The sequence below is a fragment of the Crinia signifera genome, chromosome 9 (genome assembly GCF_055691185.1).
Source record: "Crinia signifera chromosome 9, ASM5569118v1, whole genome shotgun sequence".
Lineage (NCBI taxonomy): Eukaryota > Metazoa > Chordata > Amphibia > Anura > Myobatrachidae > Crinia > Crinia signifera.
This window is the reverse complement of record NC_139225.1, coordinates 21848066-21864212: the sequence shown is the minus strand read 5'-3', so window position 1 is coordinate 21864212 and position 16147 is coordinate 21848066. Positions and strand designations below refer to the sequence as shown.

At 47.0% G+C, this 16147-nt stretch overlaps 1 long non-coding RNA gene across 8 annotated transcripts in view; it reads right to left on the bottom strand.

The window, feature by feature from the left end:
- LOC146035212 (uncharacterized) overlaps positions 1-16147 on the bottom strand; it is a 286716-nt gene that overhangs the window by 176265 nt on the left and 94304 nt on the right. For 7 of the 8 annotated variants that reach the window (XR_014460593.1, XR_014460598.1, XR_014460591.1 and 4 more), the window contains one exon: positions 1126-1301. This is a non-coding gene — a long non-coding RNA (uncharacterized LOC146035212). Of the gene's footprint in view, positions 1-908; positions 976-1125; positions 1302-16147 lie in introns of all 8 variants that reach the window. The other variant, XR_014460597.1, reaches the window with a different exon arrangement.

The window sequence follows — 16147 nt, the reverse complement described above, 5'->3', positions numbered from 1 at the left end:
GGCACAAGGAAAGTAACTGGGGAGTGGCTGTCAGTGGGGGAGGCGTGTCTTTGCCAGTAACTGAGCTGCACTATCTCCGGCAGCAATGGCCATTCTGCACCTTCCATGTCCAATTATGCACCGACAGTGCGCACATCAGACACTTTGTGCTGCAGCTGGTTGAACAATTAAAATAATTTATGAATGATTTAATAGGCAAAACCAGCGCTTGTGGCTTCCAATAATAAAATATTGGGACAAACACAAGAATCCTGTCCCTCACCACGCAACGGAGTCTAAAGGCAGGGTTAGTGTGGCCCACATGGTACAGGGGAACCCAGGGTGGGCCCCACTGCCTGGGAATCCACCTCCTTCTCTAGGGATCAGGTTCCAGCCTGACAGTTGGCCACACCCCTTTTGGAGATTGGCCACACCCATAAACATGGGCCCCGACCACTACATTTCCCTAATGGGCCCTTCATGTTCCAGTCCAACACTGCTTAGGTGACATATAAACACAATTTACTTAATTTAATATGGGGCAGATGTATTAATTCAGGTGAAGTGATAAAGTAAAAAGTGATTATTCAGCAGCCACTCACGGGCAGATTTATTAAGCTCGGTGAAGTGATAATATGGCTGGTACTTTATCACCGACCAATCAGCTCCTAACAATGAAGTTACAGGATTGGTTTGAAAAACAACAGGTAGGAGCTGATTGGCCAGTAATAAAGATCAGACTTCACCGAGCTTAATAAATCTACCCCTCAATTCCCTGTAACCTGGCAGTTAGGAGCTGATTGGTTGGCATCTCCGTCCACCCCACCAAGCTTAATAAATGGGCATGCATGAGACTTGCCCACTTGACAAAGCTGGTAATCTGGCATTGAATAGTGTTTGGGGGCACCCCGAATGACGTGATCACTCACCCACGCCACCGATGCTGCCACGCGTTTTGATGCCACGCCCCCGGCTTCACCGACAGAGCTCCGCCTCCTGCATGGATGAGTATAATACACAGAAGAAAGCTAGCACATGGCAAGCTCAATGCGTGTTCTATATACAGCCATCCCTCCGCAATGCTCCCGTAAGTGGCTCCACGTCTCCGGCACTGACAGAGTTAACCGGTAACTTATCGCCACTTACTCTAATCTGATCTCCCGTTTAGTCCTTTCATTTCTGTATCTTCTCCTTCTGGGGCCTCCAGTTTATCAGTCGTATCCTCTGTTTTCTTTTATCTGATTCCGCAGATCGCCCAATTATTGCCTCTAATCTGAATCCTCAGCCAGGTTTTTGATGTGTTTTGATGTCGGAGCTGAGCACTGTGGGAACAGATAGGGGATTACTTTTTGGCAAAATCAATTACTCACATTTCACGAAGCTAAAAATAGAATTCCCATTACAGAGATTGGACATCTTCAAATATTTAGCAGGGAGGCAGAATGTGACATGGGTCTCACATCGCCCGTGGAGTGCTGCCACTAATCGGCACATTACAGAGACGTCCTGTCCGCTACAGACAGCCGGGAACGCTCACTCACCCTTGTGCAGGCCGGAAAGGGCAAGTTCTCTATCCCGGTGGGCAATATGGGAACACAGTCAGCAATGAGACTGCGGGAACATGAATTATCCCAGCACATGCAGTATTAACACATAAAGGGGCCTATTTAAACAAAAAATGTCTATTCCAGTGGAAATAATATTTTTCGCTTGATTCCGGCACCTGGCAATATAAGAAAAGCCTGACGCAGGTGATATTAATGCTACTGGGCAATAGCTCCGCAGACCCTATGGTCGCGGGGAGACGCTGAGTAAGTGTGGGCAACGGGGGTCTGCGGGCCTATCGATGCGCTGCACTGCTGCCGAGACCAAGCTTACCCCTCTGCTTGCCGCTGCCGGGACCCGCAGATCTACTTGTCTGAAGTGCCGGCTCTCCTTCTGGCTGGATCCTGCTAATGAAAAATAGCCCACACAAAATGTCGCCCCCCTTACAGCAGACACTTTTTCAGGATTCGAGAGGAGGCGGCGGCCTCCTCTTGCATCCTAAAGAACGGTTTGCTTCTAGAGGCAGCCATTTTGCGAGGGTCATTTTCATTATTCATTAGAAAAAGCCAGCCAGGAGGAGCCCCAAAACCGCAGACAAGTAGACCTAGGGATCCCGGGCACAGACCCAGTGGTGGCGGCAAGCAGCGGGGTAAGGTAGGGTTGGGGTGGCTTTATTTTACCAGTGGAGGTGGAGGCAGGCTTTATTTTATGGGGGGAGGGGTGGCGTTGCCGAAATTTCCTGGGGGGGGGGGGGGGGGGGGGGCTCATTTTATAGTTATGCCACTGATACTGGGCATGTTCAGAGTTATATATTTGGATGCATGGATATACGCCAGGGAAGGACTTTGTAGCTGCAGATGGGCAACCAAAGGTGATGCAGTCACCATCCTGGCGGTCAGGATGCCGAAGTTGAATATACCGACGCAGGCATCCTAACTGCTGTCAGAACACCGGGACAGTAACTTCGAAAAGAATCAGGACACCGAAGGCAGACAATGGCTGCCAGCATCCCGAGGCTGAGGGGAGGAGAGTTAGATTTAGGCACTTTGAAGGTTACATTGTAAGCAGGGGAGCCGAGAGAGGGGGGGAGCGGGTTCTAATTACCCGGGCCCACGCTTGCTGAAGGGGCCCCGCAGGGGCCCTGGTCTGACCCCTCCCTTCCGCCTCCATCCCTCCCGGGTAGCAACAGTAGCACACACTTCTACAGCATGTGCTGTGCTGACAGCAGGCTCAGCATGAGTGTCTCACTGACAGCGTGAGTGGTCATGCTGAGCCTGCAGTCAGCACAGCACATGCTGTAGGTGTGTGCTGCTTCTGAAATTACAGTTTTTAGAGTTTTCTTTCACCCTCCTCTAAACATTTTGGGGTGTGGCCTAAATGTGGGAGGTTCCCACAACAGAGACACTTAGGCCACGCCCCCAAAATTTTACCGGGGCCCGGCATTCCTCTCGGCTGCCCTGATTGTAAGTGCCGATGTTGCTGTGAGAGATTATCCGATAAAATGCCAGCGTCACCCACAGCGACTGTTCTTTTGTTGGGTGCAATATTTAACTAAACCAATTAATTGGTGTGGCGGCATTTGTATTTATTTATACTAAAAGAACCGTTGCTGTAATCGGCGCTGGCATTTTTACATTTTTCTAAAACTTCATCAAAAATATGAAGAAAATATATGAAAAAGTAAAAAACATAAAAAGCATAAACACTAATGGATACTAGATAATAAACATGAATGAACATCTAAAGGAGGGTTATGACATGACACAGAACACTAGCCGGCAGAAGAAAGGTACGAGACAACATCTCGGCATCAGGTCGCATCAGATACAACCGTCACCGCATCAATGAGTGGGGCTATTCACCCAACAACAATACTCAGATCTCCACCCCTACTATCCAACATTACATGCTCTGTAGCTTTAAGAGAACTTATCAAGTCTCAACTGACAACATTTTAAAAAAATGCCTAGGTACACTATGATGAGAAACATTGGGCAAGGTTTAATGAGATGCGAAAAACGAATTTGCATATTTAATGAGATGCGAAAAACGAAAAGAACGGTTAATTTGCTGCGAAATAGCACTTTCTGAAAGTGCGATTTTTAGTAGCGCCGGAACTCGCATCCAGATGTTTTCCCATTGAAAAGTATACAATTCGCATATTTAATGAGATGCGAATTCGGGAAAATGTGTCTAAAAATCGCAAAACATTTACACCAGGTTCTGACAGGCGAATTGGCCAGAACCCTGCACAGATCATTGAGATCTGTGCATGGTCCTGTGTTAAAAAATGTTTTTTTTTTGGTAGAAAAAATTGCGTGGGGTCCCCCCTCCTGTACATAACCAGCCCCGGGCTCATTGAGCCGAACCTGGTTCCAAAAATACGGGGGACAAAAAGCATAGCGGTCCCCCGTATTTCTGAAACCAGCCCCGGACTCTTGGACTGGTCCTGGTTCCAAAAATACGGGGGACAAAAAATCTGTGGGTCCCCCGTATTTTGAAACCAGCACCGGGCTCCAACAGCCCGCGGTGTCATGCCACAGCCGGGGGACACTTTTTATATAAGGTCCCCTGGACGAAACATGAGCACTGTGGCTGGTCAGCCTTGGACGGTGTCATAGGTGCCGATTCTGTGGGTGCTTGAGGGCCCGAGCACCCACGGAAATTGATGAGCACCCACCTGCTCAGCAGCGGCCCACCCGCCCGTGTCTTACTGAACTCCACATCCCTCGTCGTTGGCACAGGTACTGTGTGGGCATTTATGTATTTGGCACTGTGGGGGAATTTATGTATTTGGCACTGTGGGGGGGGGGGATTTTGTAGCTGCACTATGTGGGCATTTAGGTATTTGGCACTGTTGCTATAATTTGAATATTGGAGACAACTGTGCTTGCTGCGTAATATAAATCAGTAATAGGTTGTGGCCACACCCCTTTCCCATGAAGCCACTCCCCTATATTTTTGGCTTGAGCACCCACCAGCAAAAACATAAATCGGCACCTATGGACGGGGTACCTGGAGGAGCAGGGACCGCCCAATAAAGGGGTCCCCCCCAGGCTTCATCCATCTAGGGCTGATACCCGGGGTAACCGGCGTCCGTGGCCAGTGGACGCCGGCCTGATGGGGTTAAATCTCATATACGTAAGATTGCTTTATGCAGGAGAACTACAAGTGCCAGCAGACCTCTCCCGCATGCTTGGACTAGGAGAACCACAAGTCCCAGCATGCGGGGCATTAATGGGCCCGCTCGGACTTGTAGTCCACCTGTAAAAATAATGTTAAAATAAAACACACACACACAGAGAAGTATAACTTTATTTCACACACATACACACACCTCACTTTTACACCAACATACTTACCAAACCCTCAACTCAATCAGCAGCCACCCTATTTAATGGAAAAGGAGTTTTGAAATCTCCTGTCTGCCGTGGGCCTCTCTCTCCATCTGCCAGTGGCGGGGGTGTGACGTAAGCTCCTCGGGTAGTGCTGGGCACGCCCCAAAAATTATCACTTGGTTATTCCCCTCCAACTGAGGCCACACCCTCCCCTCCCATGGCCCAGCCCCTTTTCAGGTCAGGCTCGCCTCTGGTGCAGCAGGTCCCGATACTAAGAAGTAAAAAGTTGTGTGGTATAGCTAAAAGGTAAAGAGGTATAGCCTATAGCAATGAATTAAATTGCAGCTGTCATTTTCTAATCTGGTTGCCATGGGCAACATCTCCATGAGCAGCACCCCACCTGAATGTACAAAGAGCAGCAGCAGGACATTTATAGGAAAAGCTGCCGTCACTGGGCAGCAGCTAAGGGCTTAATTCATAGATCTGCGCATGCGTGCACAGGCACTTATACTATATAATATAATTTATATATTATATTTACAAAAGTATGTATATGTGTGTGTGTGTGTATATATAATAATATATATACGTACTTTTGTAAATATAATATACAAATGGTGGCTTTCACAGATTATGCAGTGTAATAAAACAAATGGCCCCAGGAACATATTTTCAATATTTTAATTTTATATTAGAAGGCACCCGGGAAGCTGTATTTGCTATAGTTACTGTCAAGAAAGCATCTCTTATATATTTATCCAGATCTGTCACTCATCTCCGTGTGTATAACGTTCCCGCCCAGCGTTATACACAAACCCCCCCCAGGGAAAAGACCAGTGTTATACACACCACCACCCCTTGACATCGCCTCCCCCCGCCCAGCCAGGGCTACAGTACACGCCCACCTTCCACCATGTTTAGGTGAACGGCACCTCCCGCGATTCGCGCCCCCCCCCCACGCCCCCCCCTCCGGCAATTCATGGCACCCCCGCATCCCCCCTCCCACGATTCGCGGACCCTCGTGACCCCCCCTCCCTCTATTCACGCCGCCCCCCCCTCCCGTGATTCCTGGCCCCCCCATCCCGCGATTCACGATCCCCCTCCTGAAATTCACACCCCCCATGATTCACGGCACCCCCGTGCCCCCCCTCCCGCGATTCGCAGACCCCCGCAACCCCCTCGCTGGTTCCCCCACTGCCAGAAGCCAGAAGTATCCCCACAGTCCTCTGCACCAGCGCCACAACTTTTATCAATGTCTTGCCCACATACCACTATTATACAGCCTCCTGCTCTCATGCACCCTCACTTCCTCCCAGTGGAGATGCTCACCCACTGCCAGGAGCTGCATACTGTCCCCCACCCTCCTCCAGTTCTAGGGATGCCCATCGACCATCAATGATTTCAAATCATCATGTTGACTACATCGATGGCAAAGTAGAACCGATCAAGTTTCGATTTTTTTTAAAGTGCCCACACACCCCTATCATGCCCACACACCCCTATCAATGCCCTGCCTCCTGTTTTCCTGTCCTGTAACTTCCGCCAGTGGGGACCCGCTCACCCTGTGTTGCCCACATTCCCCTATCATGCTTAACCACCCAGCCTCCTGCTCTCATGCACCCTAACTCCCACCCAGTAGGAGGAGACAATGACTAAGGGCCACCATCCTGTACTCCTGTGCTGCCACGCTGGACCCTCACCCACTGGTAGAAGCTGCACAGTGTCCCCCACCCTCCTCTTACGTCCCCTTATGCCCACACACCCCTTTCACTACCCAGCCTTCTGTTTTCCTGTGTCGTGACCTCTACCAGTGGGGAGCCGCTGACTCAAAAACACCCTACTATACTATTGCACACACACCTAAACAACACGCACGCACACCCCCGCCACACCAACAAATGTCACTGTACCCTCCACACTATCAATGTACATCTTACTCTGTAACCGCTTTTTAGTTAAACAAAACAATACACACCCCTTCAAAATCATATGCTCTCTATTTAACACATTTCACCTATAACTCAAGTTGCAATACAGGCATCTTTCATACAATTCTAACCATATTTCTCAATAATACAAACGTTCACAAATTAAGGGGGCAGAGCCCCTTACGACAGTGTGAATAGCGCCCGTAGGGCGCGATGAATAACCTAGTGTATATATATATATATATATATATATATATATATATATACACACATATCTTGCTTAAAAGTAACTATAGCAAATACAGCTTCCCGGTTGCCTTCTAATATAAAATAAAATAAAATTTTGAAAATGTGTTCCTGGGGCTATTTGTTTTATTACACAGTATAATCTGTGAAAGCCACCATTTATATATCACATACTTTTGTAAATACAATATAATATATATATAAATGGTGGCCCCAGGAACACATTTTCAATATTTAACTTTATATTAGTAGGCACCCGGGAAGCTGCCCCCACAGACCTTAATCCGGCCCTGGTGGTTACAGTCACACTGGGGGGCAGGGCATTTTTGTCAGACCATGGCATTTTGCACCTATACGTCCCTGTTCTCTGTATAGTCATCCTCTGTATTCATAAAAAAATGACAATATAATATAATCATATCTACCTACATACATACAGATGCGTCCTCATGTACCTATTGTAGCTGTAATGCAACATCCAGCACAAGTCACCCAGCACAACTGAGACACTCTGAGATGCGCAGCATCAAATAATCTGGAAAACTGTATTTTTCTTTACATTTTCATTTCATCAGCAAATCACCTCCCACAGGGCCACATGTACTAAGCCTGGTGACATGATAAAGTGGAGAGTGATAACGCACCAGCCAATCAGCTCCTAACAGGAAAGGTTTAACATTGACAGTTAGGGGCTGATTGGCTGGTGCAACTTCATCAGGCTTAATAAATCTGTCTCACAGTGTATTACAGATACTGGGTTGCTACTTTAATGCACAGAAGCTAGTTTTACACATGTACATATGTTTGAGTGTCTGTTTTTGGCCATTTCCCCCTGTCCGCCTGTGTAAGATGAGTGGGAAGAGGATGATGTGGAATATAATGTAGATGTGATGTGCCGCACGGCCATCACCAACTGCCGCCCGCATGCCACATCTGAATGATGCATGGTGTAAAGCCTCAGCACTGGCATTTCCTGGGCAGAAGTGGATGTGGACACAGGAAAGAAAATACCTCTCAGGTGAGATTCATTTTCCGGCTAGTAATCGCTGCCAGTGATCTCTGTGAGTTACTGTACCAGTGAGTGGAGCTCAGCGCACAATTACATCTGTGCTTTTTCTTTCTCTTCTCCCCCTTTTTTTTTTTCTTACTTTGATCACCCTCTGCCTCCGGCTAAAATGAGCCGTCGAGAGTTGGCCCAGCTAATTGGAAATGAAGGTCAGTAAAAATTTTGTTCAGTAAATTAAATCTTAAGGTGGCCATACACCTGCAGATTTATCTTCAGATCTGGCTGGTTGGAACAAAAATCTGGTGATTTCTGAATGACAGTTTGGCAGTTTTCCAGCATTTCCAAGCAAATGGTCAACTTGCTCTCATCCATAACCATGTTTTCGTTCCAACCAGCCAAATCTGAAGATAAATCTGTAGGTGTATGGCCACCTTTAGACCAATTTCTCTTCTCTAGCAGTTGTCATATGTAGTGGGAGGGATTACAGTAGTGGTGGTTGGCCAGTGTCCCTGTGTTACTGGCTGGCACCTCCCCTGCTGTTAGTTACAGATCAGGAACCGCTAAACATTGGGGCCTGCATCCGTACACGCATACTGCTGCAGCCCTGTTTTTCAGTTGTATGGTAATTTAATATATAAAATCATGTTATTGCTGGAACTCTTATTGTACACCAGCAATATCTGATCCTCACATGTCACATATGGCTATTTGTTATATCTACAATATATGAAATATCATTTAGATGGACCCAGCCAGAACATCAGACTGCCTTGGCTGAGGTCAGGACGCCGCAGACCATCCGATGGGAGTCGATCAGGAAGAAGGTCTGGACCATCATCGGGAAGAGGAAGATCTGGACAGAGAGGAAGAGGAGGACATGAGCCCAGTGCCAGTGACCATCAGGCAGAGGCAGTGAGACCAGATCGGCTCCTGCTGGAAATATTCATGCAGTTCTTCAAGCCCCACCTTCCCACCTTCTGCAGGCACACCATTGCGGAAGGAGAGAAACCAGAGTATTGCACCATCTGCATCTCTAACATTGAGGTAGGTACGGAAATGGCTTTGTCACACTGTCACCACACCTTCCATGTTCCCTGTCTAACAGAATGGCTGAAGGTCACCAACATCTGCCCTCTGTGCCGCGAGGGACTCTTCAGCCTGAACCTTCTCTCCCACCTCACCTGATGGCTCCCCGGCAAATCAGAACCACCACAATGTAAGATCAAAGGTCTAAAGCGGTAAGTTCCCATCTACTATTAATAAATTTTTAAATTTTTTTTAATCCTTTTCTTTTTTTATATAACTTTTCTGAAAACAATCTAATGATTGTAAAGACTTGTTCCTGATCCCTCCCAGTTTCTACAATCATTTTTCTATTCTAAAAACTGGAGGGAATTGACGGTAACAAGCTGGGGATTAGGGCTACTGGCGACACCCCACAAAAAAAACGACATTGAGCAGCCACCTCATGGGTGTGTTGGAAGAGCTGCTAAGCTGCTAATTATTATTATTATGGTGACAGTTACACCGAACTCATTGATAACTTAACAACTTGATCATTAACTTAACATTTAACCTTGGGTATCGCAGGGTACATCAGCTAGTAATTAGTAACCCTGATGATTTTCCTCGCCAATAGGTCTCGGTCATTATTTTAGATTTGTTGATTATTGTTTTACTTGTGTATAAATAAATGTGTCTAACATTAGCTGATGCAGTATCACATGATTTATAGAGCTCCAAATTAATACATTACATTGTGCCACAGGTCGTGCGATACATCATGGAATAACATCACACGAGCTACAGAAAAACAGTGTTATAGGCTAAGGCAGAATGTCCCAAACTCCATATTTACTGGCCAGGTTTTAAGGATGTCCATGTGAGAGCACACATGACTTAACAGTACTCATTTTGATTTAAACTCCTGGACTCAAGCATGGCTATCCTTAAAACTTGGACTGTAAGGCATATTTTGGGCAAACTCTAGGCTAAAGTGTGATTTTGGCAACAGTATCGGCAAGTAAACCAATCAGACAGAGCTAGATTAAGGATTGGGGGGGCCTAACGCACCTAAGAAAAGCCCTAAGGTCTAAAATTAAAATCATAGTATCGCAACCACTAAATTAAAAAAAGTATAAATGATTGGGTAACTGGCGTATTTGCAAGAAGCAATTCATATGGGATTCGGTCATTTGGTCTACAGCATGATGGTCGACAGTCATTAGGTCGACACCATTAAGTTGACATGGGAAAAGGTCAACAGGGGTCTAGGTCGACATAGGACAAGGTCGACATGGTTCTAGGTTGAAAGGTCATTAGTTCGACAGGTCATTAGTTCGACATTGTCTAGGTCAACAGTCAAAATGTCGACATGGGGTTTTTCACAGTTTTTTGAGCCGACGTGCCGACAGGCGGTATTTCATGCCCTACCATCCACTAGAATAAAATAGTGTGCCGAGCGCAGCGAGGCACCGTGCCCGACAAGGGGATGTGGTGCACTTTAAACTGTGTCCATGTCGACTGTGTTGACATTCAGGTCGAAAAACAGTGAAAAACCCCATGTTGACCTTTTGACTGTCGACCTAAACATTGTCGAACTAACGACCTGTCAAACTAATGACCTTTCAACCTAGAACCATGTCGACCTTGTCATCTGTCGACATAGACCCATGTCAACCTTTTCCCATGTCAACCTAATGGTGTCAACCTAATGACTGTCGACCATCATGCTGTAGACCAAATGATCCCAACCCGTTCATATACCACCGTTGCTCATATATGTAAGATTAGCACGGCCAGAATCTTAGCATTTATTTAGTAGAGTTGGAGGTAAAAACTTCCCATTTTCATCTGGAACGCTAAATGCAGCAAGCGGTATTAGGAAATACTACTAGAATATAAGGCAATGGTAACAGGCTACGAAACAGCGCGTAATTATAACGGTTTTATTGAAAAAAGAAACATCTGCAGCCACAATGAGGAAAATGAAATAAGGCACAATAGGCATTGTTAGGACTCTGGGGGGTACCACCAAACCTGACCCCTAACTCTGTTGCCTCTCCTCGTGGTTGACGGACACGTGTGATGCTAGTCTTCACCTATAACAACCGGGTTCGAAGGAGCTGGTAATGCCAGCGCCAACCCCGATGTTGCCAGGCCTTACGTGAGACAATGTATCCACCAAGGCGAGGAGAGTGCAAGAGGAAAGCTGACTAAAGAAACACACAGGATGGGGTACCCCCAGAGTCTACACAAATGCGGGTGCAACAATGCACTGAATTCCAACTGAAATGCTGTTCCCTTAAAGCAGCTTTAAACATACAGGAAAAGCCATGGTAATGTGACAACCTAAACATCCATGTACACTCTATACAGCGAGCAATCCTAGTAACTCACCAGTAACCAATGATTATACAGTATATGGCACTTGAGTGGTCGTGTTATTTGTCCAAAGAGCAGGAAAAGATCCATATTTAAACCCTTGTGATTCCAGATGTCACAATGTTGTTATTGCTCTTTTAGGCTTCTTGCACAACCGTTTGCTGTATATGTTACATTTTTCAATTTGCTCATCTTCAGCTATTTGTACTAACGCCCGGGGGCTATACACCGGGCAGGGTGAGTACCTCAGCCACTGTCCAGTCAAACCCTTCTTACGGCCCTGATCATATTACGCTACAGGGGCGGATTGGGATGAAAAACCAGCCCGGGAAATATATGGAAGCAGCCCTAATGGGGGTGGAGTCTGCTAAAGGGGTGGGGTCTGTGAAAGGGGGCGGGATCCCTACTTATAGGGTAGGATTCCAAGTTGCATGCAGTTGCCGCCTTTCTTGCAGTTGCATGCTTAGCAAAATATTGGAAGGCCCGCCCCCTGGCGACGCAAGGCCCATCCCCTGGCGATGAAGGCTCGCCCCCTGTCTTTTACTTTTCTCCCTGAAATGATTTTTCAAAAGTAGGCAACCCTGTCCTAATGGCCTCAATGAGGAATTCACCCTCTTTCCCTTTCTGCAATATTACTGACCATTAATTGATAGCAGCACTGCATTGAATGCCTCTGATATTTAGTAGTAAATAATGTTTGCCCTGTATTTCTTTTCTTATATGTTGTGTGTCTCTTTGTTGTGTTTGTAATTGTTTGTTTATATGTGTCAGCAAGGTGAGCGCAATGTATTCACAGATTGTTGTTTCAGGTCACCATGGCAACCCTAGCTCCGATGACGCGCACTTCCGGGTAAGTGGAACCTTTCCTCCTTCCCCCTGCAATCTGGCCGGCACTTTGGTTCCGCTTCTGGCGTCACTTCCGGTGCAGGGTTTCTGAACTGACGGCGGGCGGCAGAGAGGCGGGGGAGCTGGTGCACTATGCCGGTGAGCGGCGCTGATTGCAGCAGGTGAGTGCACATGTGGAGACCCTATTTAATGCTTGTCCTTTGTGCATATTCTTAATGACCCCTCTTGATGAAGGTGCTACATAGCACCGAAGCGGCCGTCGAGGAAGACGATATTCATGTGATGTGATGTAATGTATTGCCTGTTGGGTGTCATCTATCTGTTATGGCATTAGGATGCATTATCCTGGCACAGTCTTTGGATATAACCCTGTGGAGTGTTGTGCTATTCTTTCTACAAAAAAAAAATTATATATATATATATATATATATATATATATATATATATATATATATATATATATATATATACACACACACACACACACACACACACACATATATACTGAAAGGGAGCTGGGAGCCATGAAAGGCTGGGTAGCCCTACATCCACCTGCTTAACGCCTTCTGAGGGGAGCAGGGACCTTGTCACTCTGGCTGCAGCATTTCAGGGTTTGCGGGGCACCCACGGAGGCAGCGTGATGTTGTGGCTTGATGCTTTCTAACGGCGCAATGGAATGGATGTGTCTGTGTCTGCATACTAAGCAGATATACATCACCCCACATCCATCAAACATTACCAGCACACACAGCCGTCACCAACATTACAATGCCAACCCACTCTGCCGTCACTGACATTACATCAGCACCCACTGCACCACTACCTGCACACACTGCATCACTACACCACTATTGCTGACATTTCACTCTCTGCACACACAGGAAACTCACACCTCACACTGCATCACTACATAGAATAAGGCAAGTAGCACTAACTGCATAACTGCATATACCCCCATATCAGCACAGACTGAATAACTGCATATACCCCCATATCAGCACACATTGCATATATACCCCCATATCAGCACAGACTGAATAACTGCATATACCCCCATATCAGCACACATTGCATATATACCTCCACATCAGCACACACTGAATAACTGCATATACCCCCATATCAGCACAGAATGAATAACTGCATATAACCCCATATCAGCACACATTGCATATATACCTCCACATCAGCACACACTGAATAACTGCATATACCCCCATATCAGAAGACTGAATAACTGCATATACCCCCATATCAGCACACATTGCATATACCCCCATATCAGCACAGACTGAATAACTGCATATACCCCCATATCAGCACACATTGCATATATACCCCCACATCAGCACAGACTGAATAACTGCATATACCCCCATATCGACACAGAATGAATAACTGCATATACCCCCATATCGGCACAGAATGAATAACTGCATATACCCCCATATCGGCACACATTGCATGACTGCATATACCCCCATATCAGCACAGACTGAATAACTGCATATACCCCCATATCAGCACAGAATGAATAACTGCATATACCCCCATATCGACACAGAATGAATAACTGCATATACCCCCATATCGGCACAGAATGAATAACTGCATTTACCCCCATATCGGCACAGAATGAATAACTGCATATACCCCCATATCGGCACACATTGCATGACTGCATATACCCCCATATCAGCACAGACTGAATAACTGCATATACCCCCATATCAGCACAGACTGAATAACTGCATATACCCCCATATCAGCACAGAATGAATAACTGCATATACCCCCATATCGGCACACATTGCATAACTGCATATACCCCCATATCAGCACACATTGCATATATACCACCACAATAGCACACACTGAATAACTGCATATACCCCCATATCGGCACACATTGCATAACTGCATATACCCCCATATCAGCACACATTGCATAACTGCATATACCCCCATATAAGCACACATTGCATATATACCACCACAATAGCACACACTGAATAACTGCATATACCCCCATATCGGCACACATTGCATAACTGCATATACCCCCATATCAGCACACATTGCATAACTGCATATACCCCCATATAAGCACACATTGCATATATACCACCACAATAGCACACACTGAATAACTGCATATACCCCCATATCAGCACACATTGCATATATACCACCACATCAGCACACACTGAATAACTGCATATACCCCCATATCGGCACACATTGCATATATACCACCACATCAGCACACACTGAATAACTGCCAGTGGCGTAACTATAGTCCCGCAGCCCCCTCGGTGGCGGGGAGGCGCTAAGAAGGTGTGGGCGCCAGGGGGGTCTGCGGGACTATAGTTACCTTCTGTCGGGTCCTGACTCCTGCCCTCCCCCCTTACCCCGTTGCCGTCGGCGCCGCTGCCTCTAACCCGGAAAGGCAGATCTGTCGGGTCCCCGGCTCTCCCGGCTCCGGCTGCAGTGCTAATATAATAAGTGACACTCAGAAAATGGCTACCCCCATACAGCAGACCACTTTTAAGGTTGCTAGAGGAAACCGCCACCTCCTCTAGCATCCTCAAAAACTGTCTGCATTATGGGGGCAGCCATTTTTTGAGTGTCACTTATTATATTAGCACTGCAGCCGGAGCCGGGAGAGCCGGGGACCCGACAGATCTGCATTTCCGGTTTAGAGGCAATGGCGCCGGCGGCAAAGGGGTAAGGAAGGTGTTAATATTTCTGGGGGGGGGGGGCGGGGAGTGTTAAGTTGTGCGGTGGGGCGCCCAAAATTCCTGGCGGGGGGGCTCTGGATATGTAGTTACGCCACTGATAACTGCATATACCCCCATATCAGCACACATTACATATATACCACCACATCAGCACACACTGAATAACTGCATATGCCCCCATATCAGCACACATTGCATATATACCACCACATCAGCACAGACTGAATAACTGCATATACCCCCATATCAGAACACATTGCATATATACCCCCATATCAGCACAGAACGAATAACTGCATATACCCCCATATCGGCACACATTGCATAACTGCATATACCCCCATATCAGCACACATTGCATATATACCACCACATCAGCACACACTGAATAACTGCATATACCCCCATATCAGCACACATTGCATATATACCACCACAATAGCACACACTGAATAACTGCATATACCCCCATATCAGCATACATTGCATATATACCACCACATCAGCACACACTGAATAACTGCATATATCCCCATATCAGCACACATTGCATATATACAAACACATCAGCACAGACTGAATAACTGCATATACCCCCATATCAGCACACAGTGCATATATACCAACACGTCAGCACAGACTGAATAACTGCATATACCCCCATATCAGCACACATTGCATCAGGGGCGGAACTACCGCCGGTGCAGACGGTGCACTGCACCGGGGCCCAAGGGGTCAAAGGGGCCCGGTGCCACCGTCCGCCTGGCATCCCGCCGTTCACGTTTACTAAAATATGTGAGAGCATCAGCCGCCATCAGGGGGACACTGTGCGTGCGCAGGCTATTCTCTTCTCCCCCCCCCCCTCCCCCCTGAACCTCGTAGCTGGCAGGTGACAGGTTTAATGTTCATGTGCGCTGCAGAGATGGAGAGTGACCGGAAGCAGCGCTTACATCTGATGCAGCAGCGCTGGGGACCGGCATCCTTTCCATGTTGCTGCAGTGGACCACCAGCCAGAGAGGTACTGGTCTGGTAGCAACAAGCACGGGGAGTGGAGGAGGAGAGCCGGTACCGCACACGGGGAGAGAAGGAGGGGAGCCGCGCACCGCACACGGTGAGTGAAGGAGGGGAGCCGCG